The 27535-nt window shown below is 39.9% G+C and overlaps 1 protein-coding gene across 2 annotated transcripts in view; it reads right to left on the bottom strand.

The window, feature by feature from the left end:
* CPNE4 (copine 4) overlaps positions 1-27535 on the bottom strand; it is a 467500-nt gene that overhangs the window by 45204 nt on the left and 394761 nt on the right. The window lies entirely within an intron of this gene.

Genomic DNA, 27535 nt, shown 5'->3' with positions numbered 1-27535 from the left:
AGGCAAAAAAGTGCAATTCTTAAATGTATTCACACAGAAGATGGATGGAAGATGGTGACACAGAGGTTGCACTGGTAAATATCATGCACTCATCACACACAAGGTGCCACCAGTCACTTCTGAAAGGAGGACTCCTTTTAACAATGTGAAGGCTAAATTCTGGGCTCCCAAGTGACATTTTGTAGAGTGACCTGATTAAATCGGGAGCAATCTCTCTGCTTGGTCACATGTCTTGGTGAAGAGGAGGGTAGAGGCAGGAGTAGGGTTTGAAGCACTCTACATATCACTTTTACATCCTAAGCCAATGATTTGCAGCAAAGAAATTCCAGACCTCAAGAAAGACAAAGGCAGAAAAGGGGGCCTTTTACTCAGAGTTTCAATATTGGGATTCTAAGAGGCAGCCTGGTCCATTTTCAGGTTACAGATCCCAATATCCAGCCCTGCCTTGAAAAATCTGACTTGTAAATCTGTTCTCAGATCCTATGGGATGCCCCGGAGATCTACAGTAAAATGTGTCCAAAATGAAGCATAGATTTCCCCCAAAATTTATTCCTACTCGTTTAGTTTTTGTCACTGTGAATTGCATCAACATGTATGCAGTTGCTACAAACAGAAAACTGGGCATCTTTCCCACTGTTCCTCTCTTCCCTCCCCCTCCCCCACTGGGCCCTCTCCACTCTGTCTCCTAGATGTTGCTGGAGTGCAGCACTTCTCTCCACTCTTCCTGCTCCTCCCCACCTGCGTTCCTGGAGCGGTCTCCCAGCTTGTCTCCTTGCCTTTCTTGTACTCCTCTGTCTGCCTTAACCCACTAGTTATGGTTACTCCCCGCTTAAAGTCAAACTGTATAGTGGCTAAGAGGTCTTCCAAGATCTTTTACAACCTGACTCCCTCAATATTCCCAAATTCACACTTTATCATCCATGTTTACAATATTTTAAAGTTTATCTAATATGGAGTTGGTAGGAATGACAAGCATTTGCTGAGACTTTTTCTGATGCATTGTTAAGAGAAACTAATTTCTCAGCTTCTGCTCTCTCTTTCAATGTGGAGGATTTTGTTAGGTAATTAATGTTAGAAAACATTAAGAAGCCCTTTGAGTAGGAAAAAGCATGCATTAGAATAAGCCAGAATGGAATAGATGAAGAGAAAAGAGCTAAATTGCGCTGCTGAAAAACAGTAATGGTCAAGTTGAATTTTCTCTTTGGTAACTAGAGACACAGAGATAAGGGAGGGTTGAGAAGAAATTCGGGCAAGTTTCATCAAAAGAATGAAGAGAGACCTAGATTTGGGGTGGGAGGAGGGGCAGACAGGAAAAGAATTCTGGAATCTATGATGTCTAATTTTTAAGGTCAGGTTATTTATACATCTCTCTCCTCCATTCCTCCCTAACCTGCCCCTCTCCTATTAACCTGGTGAGCTGCCTATAAATCTGCCACCTACAACAGCATTATACTGATGATTGTGTCCTGTGGGAGTGGTTCTCAACCTGTGGGTCGTGACCCACAGGAAATGTATTAGGAAAGTTGAGAGCCACTGTCCTGTGGGGGAATAAGGGAGGGACTGTGTCCATGTTGAGGGGACTAGCAGACCAGAGAGTGGTCCCCATCAGTGACTGAGAAGCGAGTGGGGAGCAGGACTGTGAAGGGACAGAGTGACAGACGAATCCCAGGAGAAATACTATAAAGGGCTGTCAGTTCCCACGGTTACATAATATTAGAATTGGAGTTATTTTATTTAAAACTTTAAAAAAATTGATCCTAAAAACTCAAAGAATTACAAATAAAATTTATTTATAACCACTACTCAATTTACACTCACTTTTTGGGGATTATGCAGTCACTCAATTGGGAGCTGCTAAAAGGCACACAGAGGTCAGAAAATTCTTTTAATTAAAAAAAAAAATGACCCTTGAGCTTGTAAAGTCTACATTTAGTGCTGGGACTAAATATTTCTAGTTTTCCTTCTAATCGTCTAGTAGGATTATATTTCTTTGTCCCTATAGGTTTGGCTGTGGCCATGTGACTTGTATTGGCTAATGAAATACAAGTAAGAACGAGCTGAGTCACTTTCAGGTGGAAACTTGAAGAGCTGGAGCTTGATTTGCATGTTTTATCACTTCCACTATTTTGGTGATCACCAGTATTCCTAATTGGTAGCTGTTCTGCCCACCTGAGTCCTTAAGTGAGGATAATGTAGAGCTCCAGATGACCCACGATGGTCATCTGTGTATACAAGAAAGAAAGGTATTGTTTTCAGCTACTGAGATCACTACAGCATAACCCAATCTGAGAGCTATTTTAAGTACTTAAAACACTGTCATAGGAAAAGGCATCACAACTTACTTGGTCTGTCTCCAAAAGTGTGACAAACAGAATTTCAAGAGGAGATTACAAAGAAGTAACAAAGAAAGCATTTTCCAACAAACCTGTTCAAAAATAGAATAATCGGTTTGTAAAAGAATGTTTCTACTGCTGGAAATGTTCAGGAGGAAACTACAGGACCACATGCAAAAAATGTAGTAGAGAAAGTCAAGTGGTGAAAGGTATAAAGAATTTGGTAGGCAGTTTTAAAACTGTCTTCTAACTTGGAGATGCTACGATTAGTTCTAGTTGCGGGGTGTAAAATAAAGTCAATGAAAGGCTTAGCTTGCTCTGGTAGGAATGCTCTGCAGGGCAAGATAGCTTCTGTAGGAGTGATAAAAACCCCTTTTAAATTCAAGGTAGGATGAAGTTCTGCCTCACTCTCTCCAATGGGCAGGAGAACAAGTCAATGATTCAGTCATTTGGAAAAACTGTTCAGGATGTACATTGCGATCACCGTGTCACGGAACACAGAGGACTGAGCTGCTGTTCAAACCAGGTGTTTTTCTCTCTGTTTGCCAGCCCCTCCTCATTGACCTTGACGCTCACACATTTCTTACCAGGAGCCAGAAACAGAAGTGAGTTTGCTGGGCATAGAAAGAGAAAGAAGGGTGGCTTTTGGGACTCTGTCTTTGAGACTTGGCACTCTGCCTGGTGGTAAATACAGCCCACTGAACACCTGAGTCTGACACTCTGACACTCTTCCCTGTTTGAGAGAAGCAAATAAAAAGGAAAAGGGGCAGAAACAAATGAGAGAAAAGGAAGAACTGGAAGCAGCCTTTTTAATCTTCTCTTCCTTTGTGGAAGAGAATAGGAGTCCCCTGAAGAACTCCTATAAACCAGACATTCGTCACTCTTTCTTTGCCCTCTTGGATCTCCTATCATGCTTTGGTTAATCACTGTCCCTCCCGAACCTGCCATGGCCTTCAACTTGGTGTTTGTAAAGTGCTCTCTGGCTGGGGCAGAAAGGGTATGACCACCATCCACGAGTCTGACCGACAGACTCCAGTCAGGGCCTCCTGGCAGCAGGTAGCACTGTTTACAAAAGCCCTTCCCCACAATCTGCTGGCATACTTCATCCTGGCAGTTGCAGGATTTTGTTTTGACCTTTCTGAGATGGGATCCCAAAGGAAGTAAGTCATGGCAAAGCAGACAAATAAAAACACCGTCTTTCCTTCTCTCCCTGCCATGAAGCTGGTTCATGACAACTGTGATGCAGCTGACAGAGGAGTACATCTTGGTGAGAAGTAAACAGATCAGTCACTCTGCAGTATAACTGAGACAGGCACAATTCTTGGTATGAATTAATAAGGAAGCCTTGCCGTATCTGTGAGAACTCAGAATCTCAAAACTATCTGTACTTCAGGTGGCCTTCTTAAGAAGTGGCCACCTTCTTTCTCTTTCTATGTCCAGGCCCAGCAACTCACTTCTGTTTCTGGCTCCTGGTGAGAAATGTGTGAGTGTCAGGGTACAACTGATGGAGCAGTTTAGGTTTAGAGTCTTCAAATGTGTAAGCTCAGCAGACACGATCTAGTAAACTCCCTCATTTTACAGAAAGAAATTTGATGGCAGAGAAATAACTTCCACAAGTTCACTCGACATAGGGGGACAGTACCCCAGGTTTCCTGCCTCCCTGATTTCACTACTAACACACAACAGAGAATATAATAGTTAAAAACTACATTGTGCTTACTACAACGCAGATGTTGTTCTGAGTACTTCATACACATCAACTCAAACCACAGAAAAACAGTATTAGGCTTATTTTACAGACAAGGAAACTGAGGCACAGAAAAGTGAGGTAACTTCTCCAAAACAACACAGCTAACACTAGGTAATCATTGAACTATTGTCTGACCTGAGCATAGAACCCTGGCCATTTATGTTTATGGTCTTTAATTCCTTATAATAACCCTAAAATGATGATATTGTTACCATTTACAGGTGATTGCCATTCACAGGTGCCATTTACAGGCTTAGAGAAGGTATATGACTAGGCTAGACATCTAGTAAATGACAAAGATGGCCTTGAACCCAGGTGTCTGATATCACAGCTGATACATTTTTTGTTATGCCATACTGATTCTTAGTGGAAGCTGGAATTGAGAATCAAAGTCTCCTAAGTCCACTGTGTGTAAAATTCCTGTTCTGTGATTGAAGATGTAAACCACTAACACCCCGTGAGATTTAGTGAACACACAAAGCAACCCAGAGAAAGAACCTGCTCATTGTTTCTCTGCAAAAGGATAGAAAGGCAAGTAGCCTGTGCCCTGTCCCTGGGGTCCTCAGCTCTGTGGAATGGATGGATGGTGTGGATGGATGGTGTCGGGCTACTTCCTCCTGCTTTTATTTTACATTTGCCTTGAACCCATTAAAAGAAATGTGATATGCCTACTTACTGTACACTAGCTTTTTGTGATGGTCAGTTTCACATGTCAACTAGGCTAAATGGCTACAGTCCCCAGCTATTCCATCAAACACTAATCCATTTTGTAGATGTGATTAAACAGTTCATAATCAGTTGTCTTCAAAGGAGATTTTGTGGTTCCACATGAATTTTAGGATGTTTTTTCTATTTCTGTAAAAAATGCTATTGAGATTTTAATGGAGATAGCATTCAATCTGTAGACTGCTTCAGTCTACAGGGACATTTAGTAGGGATATTTTAATATTGTCAGGACAGGTAGTAGGGACATTTTAATACTGTCTTCCAAGCCATGAACACAAGATATCTTTTGATTTATTTGTGTCTTCTTTAATTTTTTTCATCAGTGTTTTGTAGTTGTCAGTGTATAAGTCTTTCACCATTGTTAAGTTTATTTCTAAGTATTTTTATGCTATTTACAATAAATAGGATTATTTTCTTTCTTTTGGGGGGGGGGAGACAGAGTCTCATTCTATCACCCTTGGTAGAGTGCTATGACATCACAGCTCACAGCAACCTCTAGCTCTTGGGCTTAGGTGATTCTCTTGCCTCAGCCCCCCGAGTAGCTGGGACCACAGGCACCTCCCACAATGCCTGGCTATTTTTTGTTGTTGTTGCAGTTTTGGCCGGGGCCAGGTTCAAACTTGCCACCCTCAGTATATGGGGCCAGCACCCTACTCACTGAGCCACAGGAGCCACCCAGGATTATTTTCTTAATTTTCTTTTTGGGTGGTTCATTTTTAATTACATAGAACATTACTGATTTTGTATATTTAGTTTTGTATCCTGCAACTTTGTTGGATTCATTTATTGGATCTAACAGCTTATTTATTTTTGTGGAATCTTTATGGCTTTATACATATAGGATTATGTCACCTACAGACAGAGATAATTTTACTTCTTCCTTTCTGATTTGGATGCCTTTTATTTCTTTTTCTTGCCTACTTTCTCTGGCTGGGACTTTTAGTACTATGTTGAATGGAGGTGGTAAGAGGGGGTATCCTTGTCTTGCTCCTGATCTTTGAGGAAAAGCTTTCAGATTTTCACCATTGAGTATGATGTTAGCTGTGGCCTTGTCATATATTGTCTTTATTATGTTGAGGTACATTCTTTCTATACTTAGTTTGCTAAGTGATTTTTATCATGAAAGGGTTTTAATTTTGTTAACCCAGAATAGCCAAGAGGATGTTGAGAAAGAAGAAAGAAGCTTGTGGCAGACAAAGATGGTGGCATTATATTTCCTGTTTCTAAAATACATTACAAAGCTACAATAATTTAAAACAATATGGTATTGACATAAAGATAGACAGACCAAGAGAAGAGAGGCCCCCCAAATAAATCCAAGCATATATACTCAACTGATATGTAAAGGGTATTATGAATAGACAATGGGGAAATGGATTAGCTCTTCAACAAATTGTGTCAAAGAACTGGACGTCTATATGCCAAAAATTGAAACTGGACCCCTACCTCACACCATACACAAAATTCAACTCAAAATGGATTAAAGACTTAAACATAAAACCTAAAACTATAAACTAAGACATAGGAAAAAGCTTCTTAATATTGGTCTTGGCAATGATTTCTTGGATATGATGCCAAAAGCTTAGGAAATAAAAGCAAAAATGGATAGGTAGGATGACATCAAACTAAAAAGCCTCTGCACAGTAAAGGAAATAGTAAACAATAAAATGGCAACCTGTGGAATGGGAGAAGATAATTACAAACCATGTATCTTATAAAAGGTTAATTATTTAAAAAAGGTTAATTGTGTAAATTAAGAGCTTCTACAACTTAGTAGCAAAACAAACAACCCAATTAAAGAATGGACAAAGAATGGCATACCTCCTGAGTGCAGGGCAGAACCACAACAGGAATTCTACCTAACAAATGCAAACATTGTAACCTAATTGTACTCTCACATTAATCTGAAATGAAAATAAATAAATAAAAAATGAACAAAGGACTTGAGTAGACATTTCATCATAGGAGATATACAAATGGTCAACAAGTATACAAAAAGATGCTTGGCAGAATTAATTATTAGGGAAAAGCGAATCAAATGAGAATGTGCTACATATGTCACCTCACCTTATATAATAGCATAGTTATTATTTAAAAAATACACACACACAAAAGATAACAAGTGTCGGTGAAGAGGTAGAAAAATTAGACCTTTTCCCACGCAGGTGGGAATGTAAAATGGTGCAGCATGTATGGAGTACAGCGTGGGGGTTCCTCACAAAATTTAATATAGAACTACCATATGATCCAGAAGTCCCACTTCTGAGTATATAACCAAAAGATTGAAATCAGGATCTTGATGAAATGTTTATTGTGATATTATTCGTAACAGCCAAGATATGGAAACAACCTAAATATTCATTAATCAGTAAATGGATAAGGAAAATGTGGTATAAACATACAGTGGAATATTATTTAGTTTTCAAAAATAAGGGAATCCTACCATTTGCAACAACAATGGATGTTAAGTGAAGTCACAGAAGGATAAATACTGCAGGATTCCACTTATGTGAGGTATATATTGATTGATACAATAGCCAAGCTCTCAGAAGCAGAGAATGTAACAGTGATTGCCAGGGCCTGGGGGTGGGAAATTGAAGAGTCCTTGTTCAATAAGTATAAAGTTTTAGCTGTGCTGATAAATAGTGCCTAAAGTTAACAACAAGGTATTGTGCACTTCAAAATTGGTTAAATGAGTAGGTTCAAGGTAAATGTTCTCACCACACACACACACACACACACACACAAAATGACACAAGGAAACTTTGGGAGGTAGTGGATATGTCTATGACCTTGACTCGGGTAATGGCATCATGGTGTTTGCATATGTTCAAACTCATCAAGTTGTGCACATTAAGTTTGTGCAATTCTTTTTTTTTTTTTTAGAGACAGAGTCTCACTTTATCACCCTCAGCAGAGTGCTGTGGCATCACAGCTCACAGCAACCTCCAGCTCTTGGGCTTAGGTGATTCTCTTGCCTTAGCCTCCCAAGTAGCTGGGACTACAGGTGCCTGCCACAATGCCTAGCTTCTCAGTTCTAGAGAAAGTGCTATAAATAAAATGAGAGTTTTAAAGAATAGTTTTCACAAAATAGCAGGATCTCACATGGGCCAAGAGAACAGAAGAAGTGATTTTGTTGCAACAAGAGCCTCAGAATGCAGGTTTGGGCATCCCAAGGGTTCAGGTACCTCTTCATGTAGTTGGGGTGTTGCTTGGGGGCTCGGGATGGAAGATTGGCAGGGGCAATAGCATCTGGATGTCTGGAAGCCACTGAGGGCATTGACATTCATACACTAAGGTGTTTGTGTACCAAGAAGGCAGCAGCAGCAGACAGTGAATGGTGCCGGAATCTTTGGGATCCATGCACCATGACTCCTCATCACTTATGGGTTAATGCTTCGTGTGAACATCTGATACAATGAAAGTAGAGAAGGAGCCTCAGCTGGCCTCAAGCTTACAGAAACAGGAGACCAGGCAGGAGAAGAGAGTGAGGGCATGGTCTGTGCCATGAAGGGGATAAAGGGACTTACAGATAAGTTTGTGTAAGAACCGGTTGGAAATTTGCAGATAAATAAAGGGTTGACTTTAACGTGAAATTAGAAGTCCTGTCTACATCAATGGTGCCAGATGGAGTACAACACTGGTCCTACCACCAGCCTTTGTTTCAAGAAGTATTCCAGGGCCAGGCATGGTGACTCACACCTGTAATCCTAGTCCTTTGGGAAGCCAAGGCAGGAGGATTACTTAGGCCAGCCTAAGTAACATAGTGAGGACTCCTCTCTACAAAAAGTTTTAAAAATTAGCTGGGCATGGTGGTGTACACCCATAGTATTAGATACTCAGAGGCTGAGCAAGGAGGATCACTCAAGCCCAGGAATTTAAGGCTGCAGTGAGCTGTGATTGATTGAGCAACCTGGGCAACAGTCAGATTCTCTCTCAAAAATAAGAAAGAAAAAAAAAGGAAGGAATGAAGGAAGGAAGGGAGGTAGGGAAAGAACTATTCTAAATATTGAGTATGCCACCATGTTTCAATGCCAAGTACAAGCTTCATATATGAATTTGTGCAGTCATCCACCCAGCTGTTTTCTCTAGTTGGCCTGCTTGCCCTTCTAAGCCCAGCCTCAAAAGGAAACCCGAAGCCTCAGGGCGTGAAATCCAGGCACAGTGAGGGGAGTGCTCTGGACTAGATTGTGATTGCACCACCTTCCTTATTAGTACTATGTCTCCAGACTGATGGTGCTTTCTCTAATCCCGGAATCCAGACCATACACTAGTGGGAGTGCCATCCCAAGGCATAAGCTCCCTTCACCATTTATCTCAATTTGCTCTTTATGTCTTGCAAATTCTAGACTCTCTCTGGTGTGGACCTTACAACTCTTTCTTCTAAATATGCTCTCAATTTACACTTTACATTTGTTTCACTATATTTTTAGTAATTGGAAATATTTTTTCTCTAAAATTAGAGAGTCAGTTAAAAGTTTCAATGACTTCCAGAGAGGAAACACTAATGAAAGCTGATGGGGGAAATAAAAAAGCCTGAGCATAATTTTCATTATATCTGTCACCACAGAGAAGCAAAAAAGTCCTCATATCCATATGCAGCTTGCGGGCCACAGCTTGGACACCCCTCGACAGCCATACCACCCCGAACACACCTGATCTTGTTTGATCTCAGAATCTAATGTAGGGATGGCATTTATCTCTATTTGCCAGATTTTTGCAGGGACTTATGAAATACACACATATGTACACACATATATTATTTATCAGCCACAGTGGACTAGGCACTGTGCTGGCAATGGGGATAAAGAAATAAAACTTAGTTCCTGCCCTCAAGATGTTGATGATATATTACAGAACATGCATATGCAAATAAATAATGGTGACACACAGTTGAAATGGCAAAAATGGGGGTGGGGGGTTGCACCAAGTGTTGTCTGGGATTGCTCAGCATGGAAATCAGGGAAGGCTTCCAAGAGCAGAAAATGAAATGGTGCCTGTTAAACAGCTTATGCAAGTATAATGATTATTTATCTTATTTACACAATAGAACAAATGACTAATATCAGAGTTTCTCATGAGCATAAAATATGGACAGATAGAGCTGAAGGGTATCCTGGGTTCCTGAAGAAATGATTGGATGGTACAGAAATACTTTTTCTTCTCTCTTGTTTACAAGAGAGCCTACATAGAGTTGGCTTGTAATCTGTCCAGCAAGGTTCTCCTTTTCCCTCAGATTGTGTGCCCAGAGACGCACTTCTCAGAGAACTTCTCTACAAGACTTGTACTATGCCCTAGTGTTGCAGGAATAGTAATCAAAAAAAATTTTTTTAATGTTTTATTTATTTATTTTATTATTTTTGAGGATTCATTGAAGGTACAAAGAACCAGGTTACATTGATTGCATTTGTTAGGTAAAATCCCTTTTATAATTGTGTCCCCCTCCAAAAGGTGTGTCATACACCATGATCTCCCCACACCCTCCCTCCTTCCCTCTCTCTGCTCTCCCCTCCCACACCCCACACCATATACTAGGTCATTAATTGTCCTCATATTAGAATTGAGTACATAGGATTCTTGCTTCTTCATTCTTGGGATGCTTTACTAAGAATAATGTGTTCCACTTCCATCCAGGTTAATACAAAAGATGTAAACTCTCCATCTTTTTTAATGGCTGAATAAAAGAATATTCCATGGTATACATATACCACAGCTTGCTAATCCATTCCTGGGTTGGTGGGCATTTAGGTTGTTTCCACATTTGGGGGATTGTAAATTGAGCTTCAATAAACAGTCAGTAATCAAAAATATTTATAATTAAGAATTTGGTGTGCCTAAGACGAGCTCATTAAATTCCAGATTTCCAGGTCATACCTTCAAGGTTCTGATTCCATTGTCTGGGGTAGTTTATAAGAATTTGCCTTTGAAGCAAGCAACTTGTCAGTTTGGTTGTATATGTGTGATCTATGGACATGTTCATAAACACTGGATGGCTACCCCAGCAATCCCTGGTCTGTGACTATGGTGGCAGTAATTATAATTATATCCTAGTTTATACTGTCTTCTTCAATCCAACCAAAAAAAATCCCCCACCAAAAAGAAAAAAAAAAACATGCAAAGACCATCAAGGTCCACTGAATGATCATTCATTGCAGTATTATCTTAAGTAGGCAAACAGAATCGTAAAATGTTACACTCATGAAATCCAGACTTAGGAATGCCCAGGAGGGGAGGGCAATGGATGTGTGGGCTTTATCTTGTGGGTTCACACATCTCTGCTTTGCTGGAACGCAGCCAATCTTGGAGACATTCCACAATGAAGTGTGTCATTCTTGGAAGATTTCATTGGAGACTTAAATTTATGGCCTAGGGAGACTTGGTTAGTTCAGATAAGCTCCAGAGGCTCCCAAATGCTTGTTCAAACCTTTTTAACTTCACACCTCACTACTCTTTAGGAAGATTGAAACCTCCATGGTTGTGTGGGCAAATGAAGAGGCAGGTTTTGACAGTGACTCATACCTCAGGCTTTCAATGAGAGCTCTATCTTCATTCCCAGAATCACCCTGCACTAGTTCAACCTATCCCACTCTCTTCTACCAAATTTACAGCTGTAAGATCTATCTGCAAATGTGATTTTTGGCCTGGGGACTGATGGAAGGTTGGACTCAGGAAACATCTTTATTTGAATGGCAAATGTGAACGCAATCCCCAGTCAATACACAGATATTCAACAATACAGGGCAGTCTAGTTGGCAGCTGGGGCATGAGGAACGTTGCTTTTGACATATGAAGTATTGCTGTCAGGAATTCTGAAATTAGAAGTGTCTCTCTTTTATCTCTACCCTCCCTCTCTTGTCTCTCTGTCTCCATCTCTCTGTATTTCTTAGACCTATTTTGGATGAGTTTGATCTATTCTATAGAAAGAACCAGAAAAAGTGATTATTCTTATTTTTTTCCTATTTGATGGTTGTCTTTCATTCATTATCAAGCCTTTCTTAGGTACCTATACTGTGTTGGGAAATAAGCGAGGTGCAATACACAGAGGAGCAAAGAAAAACACACATCAGTGCTGTACAAAAAGCAAAATGAAAAAGGTGGAAAAGATAATCTCTACCTTACAGTCCAGTGGTAAAAACAAAGATTAATTACATGTGGAAATGTAAAATTGAAGTGGATACATAACAGGGACTCAGTAGGTGTTGGTTAGATGCACAAATGAGTGAAGAAAACCAAAGTGTGAAGGGATCTATATGCAAGAGTCTTGGAATACTTTTCACAAATGCTAATAAACTCTTCAAATGCTTTCTCCAAAGCATACTCAGTAGGAACTGGTATAGAAATCCTTGCTTCATTTAGAACTTAGGTTAGGTTTATAACTGCTAACTCTATAGCCTTAAAACTTCAGAGTTGCAAGACAAAAAGGTTGTGTGAGTCTGAGGGGCGGAGAGTCTGAGACACAGTCTCTGCAATCTGTGCCTTGAGAAGAAACAGAAGTCTTTCCATATCTCACATTAGAGAGACATCATGAGGCATTTTGGAGAAAACAAACTCAGCATTCCGAATAAAGATTTTCTTTTCATTGACTTACAAAAACAATTGCTCTATCTAGTCATCCGTGGAAGGAGCATTAGTCTCAAAATGGCCATTTCAGTTTTTCTTTTTAATTTTTATTTATTTTGAGGGGGGTTAGTTTTTTATTGTTTTAGGGTCATTGAGGATACAAAGAGTTAGGTTACACTGATGGCATTTGTTAGGTAAAGTCCCTCTTATAATTGTGTCCCACCCCTGAGAGGCGTGCCATGTACCTCATCTCCTTCCCTCCACCTCTCCTGCTCCCTTGTTCCCCTGCCCCCACTTTGAATTGATTTGAGTTTTTCTCTTATGAGGGTATGTATTAGATTGTCTACTGGCTTCATATTAGAATTGAATACATTGGATTCTTGCTCCTCCATTCTTGTGATACTTTACTAAGAAGAATGTATTCCAACTCAATCCAGTTTAATATAAAAAATATAAAGACTCCATCTCTTTTAATGGCTGAATTGTATTCCATGGTACACATATACCACAGTTTATTAATCCATTCCTGGATTGGTGGGCATTTAGGTAGTTTCCAACCTTTTTGGAAGGAAGCATGGGGAATCCTCAAAGAACTCAAATTAGACCTCTCATTTGATTCTGCAATCCCATTAGTAGGCATCTACCCAGAAGAAAACAAATCATTTTATCATAAGGACATTTGCACTAGACTGTGTATTGCAGATCATTTATAATCACCAAAATGTGGAAACACCCTAAATGCCCACCAACCCAGGAATGGATTAACAAGCTGTGGCCATTACATTTTTAAGGCAGGATTCTTCATTTCCCAGGGGCCTTATGACTAGCTTATCTGGAGAAAGAAAAGATTGGACTCAATAGTCCTTATCTTCTTGTCTGACTCATAAAATGATTTTGAAAATCATCTGATTTCCCCTTTTTTCACTAGTGTCATTCCCACTCATCAGTGGGATCAGACTGGATCAAATCTGGGAAGAATCACTGCATCACCTTCTTACTGGCAGAACCACACACCCATAGATTTCTGTCCTCTTGTGTCATTGCAGTGGTTCCAGACAGTAAAGGCTCACCAGGGACAACTCTAGTAGAGACAATTTTAGAAGGTAAACTCTAAAATCATCCTATTTGTTTTATGTTTAACATGGATCTAACTCCATAAGGTGTTGATCTTTTTCCTGGAAACATCAAACTAAACTTTTGGAACTGCAACGTCCTTATTTCTTATGGGGGGAAGATTTCCTAACCCTATTTAAAAGGATGCCCTAAGTAAATGCCCTTTGACTAAATGGGGGTGATGTGGGTGCGATGAGAGCTCCAAATCTTGGAGGTTACAACTCCTTAATTTCCTTGTAAAGTTCTCTGTTTAAGTGATGCCTAATGAGTACATGCCTTTTGTTCTATCACCTTATTTGTTGTTAATATGGTCAGCATTTGAATTATTTCTGTGTGCCAGGACATCTTTGGCTAAATTCTCTAAGTATATCTCATTTAATTCCCACAGCAAACCTGTGAGGCAGGCGTTGGTAACCACATTTGGAAGGACGCTGAAGCTCAGGGATGTCAGGTAACTTTCCTGAGATCACTGAGCTAGAAAATGCTAAAGTTGGGACTTAAACCTTTGTGGTTTGGGAAAGTGTGTGTGTTTTTCCAAAACTGGCTTGTGCATTTCCATGTACCATATTGCCTATTTATTTTCCACTGAATGAACATTTATTGAGTATCTGCTATGTTTTACAGACAGGATGCTATTTCACTAGCTTTATAAAGTCAATCCACCTCAGTATTTACCAAGCCCTAGAGCACTTGATAGAATTCTTTGGTTAATTTAACTCTCTGTAGGCAATTCAAAGATTTAAGTATTTTAAACAGAGGAATGACATAATCACATTAGCATTTTGGAAATACAACTCTGACTGTCAAGTAGTGAATGAATAAGGTGTGAGGGGAATAGAAGTCCAGTGAAAGCTTGAAGTAAACCTGTGATACTGGAGAGAGTATGAAGGTATTAAGAACATGGAAGCTATAGTTCTTAAATCTCTAAATAGATGTTGGGGTTGAGGGAGAAAAAAGGGAAGAAGAAATTGAGGGTTTCTCCAAATCTTACCCACTCCAAATTTCTCGGGTATTTGAGTATACCATTCATTTAAATGAAGGTCACAGTAGGAGCAAGTATGAAAGCCAAGGGAAATTTGAGATTTGGCTAGGATGAGTCCCGCATTCTTTGACCTCTAATAAACACCTTGATTCTCTGAATAGGTGACAAGTAATTATTATTTATTCTGGTAAAGTGCCTGTGTCTCTGTTTCTCCCCACCCCACTTTTTTTTGAGACAGAGTCTCACTCTGTTGCCCTGACTAGAGTGCTGTGGCATCATAGCTCACAGCAACCTCAAATGCTTGGGCTTGATCATCCTCTTGCCTCAACCTCTAATGTAGCTAGGACAACAAGCATTTGCCACAACACCTGGTTAGTTTTTCTGTTGCTTGGGCTGGCCTTGAAGTCCTAACCTCAGGCAATCCACCCACCTTGGCCTCCCAGAGTGGTAGAATTACAGGCATGAGCCCCCATGCCCAGCCTATGTCTTTGTTTTTAAATGAGCCATGCAACTCATGGTTTATTTAGTGCTGTAATTTGATGCCCGGAGACAACTTCCAGGAGGAAGTCTAGGAACAGCCAACCAACTTGATTATTAAGTCATTTTTTTTTTTTTATCATCAATTCATTTACTTACCTATCTTGGTTAATTATTGCCTAAAGCAACTATCATATGTGTTCGTGTTCAGGACTTGATGGTTTTTGCTTATTGTCCAGGCTGGAATGCAGTAGCATCATCATAGCTCACAGCAACCTCAATCACCTGACTTCACACAACCTTCCTGCCTCAAGCTCCATAGGAGCTCAGACTATAGCTGAGCTGTATCACAAGGCCCAGCTAATTTTTTTAATTTTTTGTAGAGTTAGTGTCTTGCTATGTTGCTTAGGCTGGTTTCAAACTCTTGGCCTTCAACAATCCTCCTGCCTCTGCCTCCCAAAGCGGTAGGATTATAGGCACCAGGGCTAGGACTTCAAAAATTTAAAACAAAGAAATAAAACAGATCCCTGAAGTGAGGAGAAATTAGCAACTCCTAACCAATTACATAAAATGACTCACACAAAATAGTTTTTGCTATTGCTATGTATTACTCACCCCAAATTCTGGGTGTTTAAATTGGACTAACCATTCATCCATCAGACAATATAAAAGAAACTCAGGCATTCGAGTTAGATTCAAAAAATCTGTTTTGGATCTTCTTGCTCATCACTACATGATCTTGGTCCCCGCTTTTTTATAGTGTCTTCAGTGTTTCTTTGGCTTGCTTGGGCTGAATGTCTATCTTTGAACACAATAGCATCAGACCTTTGATGCTCAGGATTTGTAGGGCTTAGCCAATCCTTGAAATTCTCTCAGTCATGAGAGGTTCTTTTGGGCAACCAAAACATGATCCAGGTCTAGATCCTGGTCCTCCTTACTTATGAACTGGCTTCTGACTAAAGCCTGTGTAGACTTACTCTAGGCATCCTCTGAACATCTAGAAACCAAGCCCAGGATAACACAAGTTTTCTCTCTTAATTTTTTTTTTCATTCAGTTATTTGTGATTCAGAAAATAGGCTTCTCTGTCCCCAGAAGCTTATTTTCTAGATCACTTAGCCTTTCTACATACAGCCAGCCCTTCCCGGCCGATTTGCTTCTCACTGACATATTATGTTTACTTACTCGGTGTAAAAAAGAAAACAGTTTGGAAGGTCCTAGATGAAAGAAGAAAACCAAAAATTCATGCTAAGTTGTTAACCAAAAATTGCTACTGTTGAAACTATTTGTCAAAGAACCAATTCTCCTTTAAACGATAATTACAATAGACAGACTTTTGGGTAGAATACTCTTCTGGAAGATAAAAGGACTTAGTTCTATGAGTCAGCCAGGAAAACATCCTATTCTTTCCACCCAGTTGGAGTCAAGCGCACATTTGCAAGATGGACAAGCAGAGAGCTGAGATTTTGACAGTGGGAAGTAGGGCCACTGACCTATCTTATCAGGCTTATTACCCAAGTAATTGAACTTTTCTTTTCATTCCATTTCCATCATTGGACACACCAATAGCTTTATCTGTCTTTGGGGAGACAAAGCAGATCCTCATTACATGGAAATATAAAGCCAATTGTTCACTGAGGGGAATGGCCTTCCTTTTAACAGTCTCATCAATAACTATGTTGCGAGACCAGCCAAAGTACTAGAACCTAATTAGAAATTTCTTCTGCCTATCATGACATTCAGGTATTTTTTTGGTAAATGGACCCAAGTTTCTGTCAAAATTTCATTCTCCATATCAATGGTATCATTTGAAAAAGCAGAAGTTAAAATATATTAGTCCATATAGTGGCAACATATTCGAAAAGTTCATTTCACTGAGCACCAGATCTATGGGACATGAATAGGCATAAATACAACATTTAAAAGTGTTAGATCTTCCACCCCAATTTATTTGTGATAATAGAAGTTAAACTGTTTTCTCTATTTCAGGAGCTCTCAGAGCCTTTGAAATGCCCGTGTGCAATGCGCATCACCAGGGTGAGGTAAACCAGTAGCCAAGGACACAACATTTAAGGAGGTACTCATTCTCAGGGAATTGCAGGTGGAGGGTTGACACCTACATAAAACTGAGATGGACTTATTACTTAAATTTTTTATCCTATATACCCATTATACTGGGAATAATCTTCAAGAGTAGGGCATAATTCACAATCTTCTCCAACTCATTTGGCCAAAGAATGAACTTGTATGTGTTAGTTCCCTGGCATTTAGGTAAAACTTGTCATGGGATTATTGTCTTATGGAAAGAAGTTTGAGAAATAATTTTGTTTTCACTCGTTCAGTTAATTTTATTTTTTGGTGTATCTACAATGTACCAAATAATGGCAAACCTTTGGGGATATGAAAATAAAAACAGTCCTTCTTTAAAATTTTGGAAAATGTAAGAAAAATCAGTCTAAATAAATCAATCATATAATTTAGTAAGTGCCATGCTAAAGGCATGTTTAATGTGGAATACTGTGGGATTGAAGTACATGGCATCTGACTGAGCCAGGAATTTGAGGAAAGATAGTGAAGGATTTGCAGTGGAACTGAGCAGCAAAGCTGAGTTTTGGAGGATGAATGGAATTAAGCCTGAAGTATGAGAGGATGTTTAGGTCTTCCCTGTAGAAGGAATAGTAAGTGTGTTTTATGGATACTGAAGTATGAGAACCCACAGTGTGTCTGGGGCACTGCTCAGTGTTGGTCATGCCTGCTGAGATGGAGCCATGGAGAGGAAGACAACGTTCACTGAAATCAACTAGTTCTAAAGGAAAGATACTCTCGCAGGGGTGTCTGAATGGTGGCCCATGGGTTGCATGTGAATCATGTGAGGACATTTTGGCTTGTCTGTGGTGGCAGACAGCAGGAAAATTATGCAGGGATCTTTTTTTTTGTTCATCAGCTTTTGTTAGTGATTACATATGTAATGTGTGGCACAAGACAACTAGCTTCCACTGTGGCACAGAGAAGCCAAAAATGTGGATACCTTTGCTAGGGGGCTGGTAAGAGTGGAGAATTGAGAGCAAGGTCATGGGTAATGTAGAGTTGTATCAATGCATGTTTATTAACATACAAACGTCCTTCATAGACCAAAGTATGGCCAGAAGGGCATAGGACACACACAAAAGGAACCAACAGAACTAGGGAGAAGACTAAAAATCCTTACTTTAAGATCCTTAAAGGTCTCTGCCTACTTCCCTAGCTCACTTCTGCCCCTTATGTCCTTCTCACACTCAGGACCTCAAGCACACAGCCATTTTTTCCTACTCCCTTGAGCATCAGGGCCTTGCATGTGCCCTTCCTTCTTCCCAGAATGTTTTTCTCTTCAATTTTTTTCTAGATATCTCTTCTCAATTTTCAGGTACCAACCTGACTGCCCCTTCCTCAAGTACTCAAGCTACATCTAACTTGTTAAAAACTTTCTCTTTGTACTTTTCCTTCATTGCACATTTGGGATTAATTTCTATCTGCCCACACCCTGTAAGCTTGTTCCACGGGGCAACAAATACTTCCATTTCACTTACTAGTTTATTTTCAAAAGCTATCAGAGAACTTTGCATATTTTAGGTGCTTAATAAATGTTTTCCAAATACATTGCAGAGTTGGGTTGTAATGTGTGTGGTCCCCTTCCATAGGGTAGACCCCTGATGGATGGTACATTTCTCAGCCACATGGCTAGTCACCATCAGGGGAATGTGATGCCTTGTACCTCTGAACTGAAGTCATTAAGCAGTGGGTCTACTTTTTCCACTCTCATTTCCTAGTGTGGGACTTGTTTAACAGATGGTGGGATGACGAAGGCACAAGGTATATGAAGGCTAGATCCCTGAATCAATTTGTGAAGACTGTCTATGGAAAAGGCAATGAGATTTTCCTTGACTGAGAAATAAATCCATTTTACTAGGCCATTGAGAATTCAGTTTTAAAAAAATACATGTTAATAATATGTATAAAGGAATGAATAAGATTAAAACACAATCCACATGTATTGGGACAGAGCTTGCTCTCTAGCCCATGTTAGTTAAGAATTATCAATAACATTTAAAGAAAAGTAGCTTTTAATATAATAGAAAAATAATAGAAACTTTATTACTGTTTTATCTTTTTGTTCAGGTTAACGCTATAGCTTTCATTCTAGACCCTGAGTTTAATTATTCTCCCCTCATCTGGTTAATTTAAGAGCCTGCACTGGATTGTTAGAAATGAGCTCCTGGGCTGCAAAAACAACATCCAACTTTTAGAATCAAAATTTTCATGCTCACCAAGAAGAAATGAAACTTGGTTTAAATAACTCTTATAAGAACAGTATTTTGCCAAGGTTTGTTCTGTTCGAGCGTACATTATACCAGTGCAATACTTCCATTAAACTAACTTCCCTCCCTCCTTTACCTTTTCTACCCCTCATGAGTATTTTCTGAAGAATGGCCATGGCCATTTACTGTGCTTGTCACTGGAGGTAAAGTGAAGAGTGAGGAAGTCATGGCTTCTGCCATCACGGAACCTACAAACTAGCAAGAAAGACAGACGATTAACTGAGCAATTATAATTGAGCATGATTAATGCTATAATATTTTACAGAGTACTCAGGGTGCATAGGAACACTTTGCAGGGCCGGGGGGGGGGTGGTCAATATGTTTTCATTATCAATATGCTCCCCTCACGTCACATTGGATCCCTTTACCATTTAGGGGCACATCAGAGCTCCTACTTTGTTTTCTCTCTCCACACTCAGCACCTATGCCTCTCTCTCTCTCTCTCTCTTTTTTGAAGTTTTTGGCAGGGGCTGGGTTTGAACCTGCCGCCACCTGCCACCTCCAGCATATGGGGCCGGTGCCCTACTCCTTTCAGCCACATGCACTGCCCACCTATGCGTGTCTGTTGGAGAACTGTCCTGAGACTCCCAGATTGTTCTCCTTGAGTGTGTTGTACTGGAAGTGCTTGGCACAGCCCTTAACCAGTGGCTAACCCACACTAAGATCTATATGTTGTCCTTGATTGAAACAACTCTGAGATGTGATTATACTGTTTTCAGATATCCCTAGCAGGACTGAACCATAACTTCCCTTGTTGAGATTTTGCTTAATACTCAACCCTCCCTTTGCCTCCTGCTCTCTGGCCCTAATTTTCCACTCTCCTTTCTGTTGTTCCTGGCAATGCTTTCATATGAATCCTTGTCTCAGTGTGGCTTCTGGAGGGCCCAACCTAAGATAGGGATCTTACTCAGTCTACAAAGTAAGGGAAAACTTCTTGGAAGATATGCTACATAAAATGATTACTGACAGAGGAGCAGAGCCATCCAAGTATACGGGGAGGGGATAGAAACAGGAGTGTTCTAAGCAGGTGGGCAGCACATTCAAAGGCTTTTCCTAGAGAGACCACAGTTGGCAAGCTGCATCCTGAATCCATCTAATTTTTCCATTTTATCAAATTTTATGGTAAGCTCACATTTCCTTTAAGTTCTACATCTGTGATATAAAATTCCTATTTTCTCGTAATCAGCATTTATTAGAAGACATTTTTAAAAACAAAACACGCCAAAAAATCTGCTTATTCCTCCTTTTAATGGTAGAGTCATTGCCTATAACAATGTAAATAATACATTGGCACAAAGGGGAATGGGATAGCCCATTACACTTAGTGATATAAATTATCTTTGGTAAAGAAGGTTGATGTTCATCAATACTGATGTGGCTGTGTCATCAATTCAATAGCTGAACGCTAAGAACCATTAACTTCAGCATTCTTTGCCATACTGTTATCTATAACAATGCCCAAGGGTGACATGTAATTAACTCTGTAACTGATTGACAAAATAAATTTTAGGGTAATCAATCATTTTGTATAAATATCTCTCTTTGGCCTAAATGTGGGATGTGAAGGTTGACTTGTGATGTTTCAGCACTTACCTATCTAGATTATTGCTCTGGACTATTGGGAAGCCCAGTATTTATAGGACTTTACCTTAGAGCTAGATTTAAATCTCGTTGCTTCACCTTTATATTCAGTCCAATTTATATTCAGTCCAGTCTTATTGTCTAGTGTCATCTCTAAACTATGCCCTTTGTCAGGGTAACAGGTGAGAGGAAGTCTCAGTTCTCTTTTACCTAGAATGGCTTTTATTAGGTTTTCTCTACTCAAGATTTTTTTCCCTCTGCCCACTAGTCCCTCCTTTCACTGAGCTTTCCTTCTACCATTTGCCTTTGAAACTATCAATTTACACTCTTCTGCAATAGCCTCCTCTTTCTAAGGAAGACTGAGACAACAGTTGTGATTCATTTCAGAGAGAAAAATGGCTAATGCAATCTCCCTATTAATGTGAGATTCTTTTGTGTGAATATTGAAGCTACTGTGTAATATTCTAATATGATTGCCTATGAAAATTTGGCCCTTGTGGTTAGGTGGGGTCTTCCCTGAAGTGGGGAGGCTGTGTTTCAAGTGTCTCTCTTAGAAAAGGAGTCAGGTCCTTAGAGTGGTGAAAGAGAATTCCATGCCTTTCTTTTGGCATCTCTCTCTTAGGTCTAGACTATGGTGGCAAATACCTGGCATAGGCAATATAATTCATCCCCTACCTCACTCCTCCCTGCCCATCCTCTTCATCCATGGCAGACATCACCAATCCATTATGTACTCTCCTCACTGAGCTTGGATAAAACCTCAGAGTCCTCTGAAGTCCAGCATTCCAGTCAGTCATTGTCTGTTCACCAGAGTTGGAATATAAGATTCAAACCTACTTTCTATTGTTGGTCTCTTGACTTTCTGCTGAGTCAAGATGCATATATGTTAGAACACACTGATGGCAGTAATGGTGCTAGGAGGGAATAAACTACCCAAAATGTCATCACTTTATCTACTGGGGCAGCCATGTGAGCCCTGGAGAGTGAGTCCCATCTTATAAATCCAATCATTATAGCTTCATGCTACTATTGGGTTCATTTTCTCTTGGTTCTCCCTTGTCTTTTAGTGACTTTTGGTTTGAATGGTTTCATCTTTTCACAGCTGGGCCACAGAGTACCCAGAGCTGTCTATGATTGGGTCAGAGTTAATGGGAAGGTGGGTTACCTTGAAAACAAAGTACATCTGAGCCAGCTAATTAGTGAATACTCCTAGGAAGTCTAGTTCCTACAATTCAGCTGCTTTTTCTTATTTTGAGATTCTTTCTCCATTGGACAAACCTTAGTAAGGCTGAGTGCTATTTTACTAAAGAAGATAGCTCTTCTTTTTGCCATCTTGCTAAGATTATCAAGAACTCATAATGGGGTAGCAAGAAACTACTTCATTCACAGTGATACCATCCTATCTCTTTTCCTCCCATCTCTATTTTCCACAAAGCCATACATTTTCCATGTCAAGTCCAAGTTTTTTGTGTAACTAAAGCCACATGATCAGGAAGCAAATATCGAAGTTTACTGATGACTTAAGACCCCCAAATCCATGGATATAATGATGATAATTTCCTCAGCATGAGTTCCTAAGAGAGCCACAGGAATCTTGCCATCTTTTACTTCTGTTTTTACACAGAAACTTAATTTTAAGATGCTTTCTGGAGCTTTGATCTAAGAAGAGAAACAAATTGGCAAACATGAACCTTGAAAAATGTTGTTCCTATTTGCAAACAGTAATCTGGTACGTGGGTACCGTCCATGCTTTGTAAACCTAAGCATTGCTTTCACATGTGAGTAAGAAGGGACTTTGTAAGCAACCTTTAGGCAGCTGCTCTTGGAGACTATAGCGTGATGTGTAATCTAGTTCAACTGAAAGATTTGGGTATATGATCACCCCTAAACAGATAACCACTCATCTCTGTTTTTCTGGTCATGTACAAATTATTTATTTGGCAGGTTCTTTCTAGTTCCACTAATTAAAGGCATCAAACTTGTTCTTTTTGATTTGAGTCAGGATTCTAAAAAATTTTTCTTCAGAGCCCAAACATCATCCTACCCAAAAGCAAGGGGGGACAAAGGCAAAACATTTGAGATCTATTTGTAAACTTAATTAAACGTTCTGTGGATTGGCATCTGACTTGGTGGCTGGCCTGGCACTTATTGGGATTCCTCATCAGCCCACCATAGAGGTACATGGATCCACTTTGATTCAAATTATTTGTCTTTGGGATTTTATTGGTTTCATAGGCCATGTCAGGTGTAAGAGAGAGATTGAAAGGCAGAGAAATAAAAGACAGAGAAACTCACTGTGAAGGTATGGAATCCATTCTGTACGTGCCTATACTAGTTCATTATTCTTTCATTCAGCCCAACAACATGCCCCCAGCATGTGCTCAGTAGGCCGTCAGGAAGCATGCTATATACAAGTGAGTTTAAATACATAGTCACTGCCTTTAAGAAACTTGCTGTCTAGTAGGAAAGACAAACATACTGGAAGTAACCTAGAATTAAGTGAAGCTGTGTGGTAACTTCTCAGAAACTATAGGGGAAAGTTCCGGTGAAAGCAAGGAGAAGAGGGATTTGTTCTATGTCCTCACTGGATATGAAAACAGGGACTGAATCTTATTTGTCTTTATAACTTGTGCCAAAAAAATGTAGGTGTTGAGAGGGAATACAGAAGACTTCCTGGAGGAAGTCATTTCTGAAGCAGATCAAAAAGAAAATGTGGAGTCTGTGCTGACAAAGAGGAAGCAGGAGGAAATCTTATGAAGGAAATTGAAGGGAAGTTAGAAGTGGGGTGTGGGGTGGGCAGCCTGCTGGGGCAGAAGGGCAGGACAGAGAATGGTGAAAGAGAACCAGCGTATATACACTGATGGCTTTTACCCGTAGCTGGGGTTTCCGCACATTGGACCCCTCCCCTGCTCATAAGTCTCCAGAGATACCCTACAGCCTCTTGTTTCTAACCAAGTTATGGAAGTGCTGCATTGTTCCCTGGGATCCTGGGAAGCTCACACAGGTATCTTTAGATCACTGTTCACAGTCTTTAGTCTGCACACAAACCACCTGCAGAGCTCGTTTCTAGGCCCCGGCCACAGAGTTTAGGATTCAGCAAGTTGGGAGGAAGGTTTGAGAAACTGAATTTTGAATAAGTTCTCAGGTGACAAATATATGGCCTGGGACCATAGTTTGAAAACTACTGTTTAGATAAATATGCAGTCTCATTCCTTTCATATTTTCTTTATTAAATCATAGCTGTGTACATTAATGCAATCAGGGGGTGCAGTGTGCTGGTTTTATATACAATTTGAAATATTTTCACCAAACTAGTTAACATAGCCTTCATGGCATTTTCTTATTGTGTTAAGACATTTATATTCTACATTTAGAAAGATTCACATGTACCCTTGTAAAATGGACCATAGGTGTGGTCCCACCAATCCTCCACCCTCCTCTCCCTCTCATACTTCCCCTATATTCTTGGGCTATAATTGGGCTATAGCTTTCACTTGAAAGCTATAAATTAGTTTCATAGTAGGGCTGAGTACATTGGATACTTTTTCTTCCATTCTTGAGATACTTTGCTAAGAAGAATATGTTCCAGCTCCAACCATGTAAACATGAAGGAGGTAAAGTCTCCATCTTTCTTTAAGGCTGCATAATAGTCCATGGTGTACATATACCACAATTTATTGATCCATTCTTGGATCAATAGGCACTTGGGCTTCTTCCATGATTTAGTAATTATGAATTGGGCTGCAATAAACATTCTGGTACAAATATCTTTGTTGTAATGTGATTTTTGGTCTTCTGGATATATACCTAGCAGAGGAATTGTAGGATCAAATGGCAGGTCTATTTTTAGTTCTCTAAGTGTTCTCCAAAGATCTTTCCAAATTAGCCCACATCACAAAACCCTAAAACCAGAGATACTGGCTTGGATGTGGAGAAAAGGGAACGCTTCTACACTGCTGGTGGGAATGTAAACTAATACTTCCTTTCATATTTGTTAACATTTCAAATATAAAAATCAAATGACTGCGATGAGCAAACCCTTCAAAAGTGTTTGCTGAGGGCAACTGATTCACAGATGCTGGTTTCAGGTGATATAAAATGATTTCTGGAATAAAACTACATTAGTTTCTAATTTATAAGTGATTATAGGCTCGCTGTCCATAGCACAGTGGTTACAGCGCTGGCGATGTTCACCCAGGCTGGCGGGTTCAAACCCACCCTAGACCTGCTAAACAACAATGACAACTGCAACAAAAAAATAGCTGGGCTTTGTGACAAGCACCTGTAGTCCCAGCTACTTGGGATGCTGAGGCAAGAGAATCACTTAAGCCCAAGAGTTTGAGGTTGCTGTGAGCTGTAATGCCACTGCACTCTACCGAGGGTGACATAGTGAGACTCTGTCTCCAAAAGTAAATAAATAAATAAATAATTATACTTTGAATGTTCTATTAATAATTAGGTATTTCAAATTTAAAATATTTTCCTCAGAGAAACAACAATGATGTTAATAGAGTTGGTCACCAACTCACACAAAATCCCAAGTCACCTGGAATATATGTAAAGCACTCAGTTATGCAATAGATAATCATAGAAAAGAACACCATAGCCGTACCACAATTTAGCCGTATCAGTAAGTCAAATATGACCTTGAATATGTGGGCTTCACTCTGTCCGATGGCTGATCCTTAGAAGTTACATAAACACTAAATTTTGGCAAATTAAATTGCATTCAAATGCATTAAGACCCTCACTGGTTGAAGGATTCTTAATCTAAGAATAATAGAGCAGCGACTAGCATAGGATGAATTATAAAATAATGAAATGGTACATAAAAGTGTTCTTAAAGCTTTCTTTATGTGCTTAAGTTGGAATTTGCCTACCATAGTTTTTTAACAGGAGAGGAAATTTGGTTTATACATCTCAGGCTGCATAACAGCTTTACTTAGTTTAAACCCTTTACTGAGCAGGCTAGGCATCAGAACACCTGTTATTCTCAGAGTCTCCTTCTGAGGAGTTCGCTCTCTGTAAATTGTCACACTGGTGCCTCATCCCCATGTTCTCTTGGCCACAGACAAAATACCAGAAGTGGGCACATTGTCTAAAACAGTCAAACTATAGGTTGGCCAGAGGTTAGAGCCTCTGTGATGTGGCACGGACAACAGAGACTAACTGAACCAGTCTGAACTTGAGAAAAGAATAAAGCACATAATTGGGGAGCAGGAGTGAAGGACACAGTGAGATAGTGAATTGTCATATGGTGGAATATGAGAATAAATACTTGCAAACCCCTTTTGCTCAGGTTGACCAGATGACCCAGGTGACCCCAGGTGTTAGGACTTCTCAAAATTCTGAATAGTTTACTCAAAGTATTTAATAAGCTCTGTGAGATCTGACTGTTCAGCTCTTTCTGGACTCTTAGGAGTGTGGCCAAATTTCTTATCTTCCCCCCTTTTCAGGTGAATTTTTACATAATCCTCCCAAATCAGAGATAATCCAAATCCTTGTAATAAATGTAAACAGCCTATGGGCAGACTTGGCACATAGCTGATGTTCTCAGTATCTGCACTCTCCAGTCTTCATGTCAGATTGTTGGGCTCAGGTTTTCTATGTGCAGCATTGGGATAGTATTTCTCTCCTCCCCTTCTCGTTCCCTTCCAACTGATGGATCAATAAGGTAAAATCTGCACAGCTTTGAATTCATTAGAACTAAAGGCACATAAAAATGCAAGGAATTAAGGAACAGACAGAACATAAAAGAAAAACGATGAGAGTCAGAGAGATCAGCCCTTACCACAAAGGAAAGCTCAAAGCCATTCGATGAGCTGCACATATAAATAATGAGCTCTGCTAATCTCTGCAAGACTTTGGCCAAATGGTCCAGGCTCACCAGGGATAAAGGGGGCCAGGGACATGCTGGTAACAAGTTTGGCTGTATACAAAGCAGAGGACAATATGCTCCAGATACTCACATGTGTGATGTATGTAGATTTATAGGACCTGAACACTGTTCAGGGGATGCCCTGAGGAGGCTTGTATTCTTTGATTCATTAAGCGAGAAGTACTCACCATGCCTTGTCAACATTTGGTCATAGAAACTATACTATCTTAAGTTCAATAGTCATTTGGGGATCGTTCCACTCTGGCCCTCTAATTTTCAGATAAGGAAACTAAAGTGAGAGGGGAAATCACTTAATCAACACCACTCAATTTATTCATGATAGTATTGCTTTCAAAACCTTGCTCTACCATTCTTAGCTTAGAAGCAGAAACAACTGCATCTCACTGACCTATTTAATCATTTGTTTTATGGGGTTTTTGTTGGAGGTGGAGGGCAGGAACACTGTGTTGAGATGTGGAACTGTTTATAACAGCTCCAGCCCTCTCACATTCAACTACCTTGTCTCATTTGAATCCTCTCAACAACACTTTCTCAACAACCCAGGAAGAGAGAGGCAGAGTTATTTTCATTTTATAGATGACACTAAAGCTCAGCGAGATGAGGCCACATTTTGGAAATCCAGATACTCTCATTTCTAATCCACATGACTTTCCAATGAACAATTCACTTGAAAACAATGTGTAAGTATTAGGATGACTGCAGATCTCTCGGCTGAAACCTTTCAGGCCAGAAGAGGATGGTCATCGACCTTTAATCTCCTA

Source organism: Otolemur garnettii, unplaced genomic scaffold, assembly GCF_000181295.1.
Source record: "Otolemur garnettii isolate 467f Iridium unplaced genomic scaffold, OtoGar3 scaffold00002, whole genome shotgun sequence".
NCBI classification, from domain to species: Eukaryota; Metazoa; Chordata; class Mammalia; order Primates; family Galagidae; genus Otolemur; species Otolemur garnettii.
Note: the sequence above shows the minus strand (reverse complement) of the source record. Positions and strands in the feature narration are given on the sequence as shown.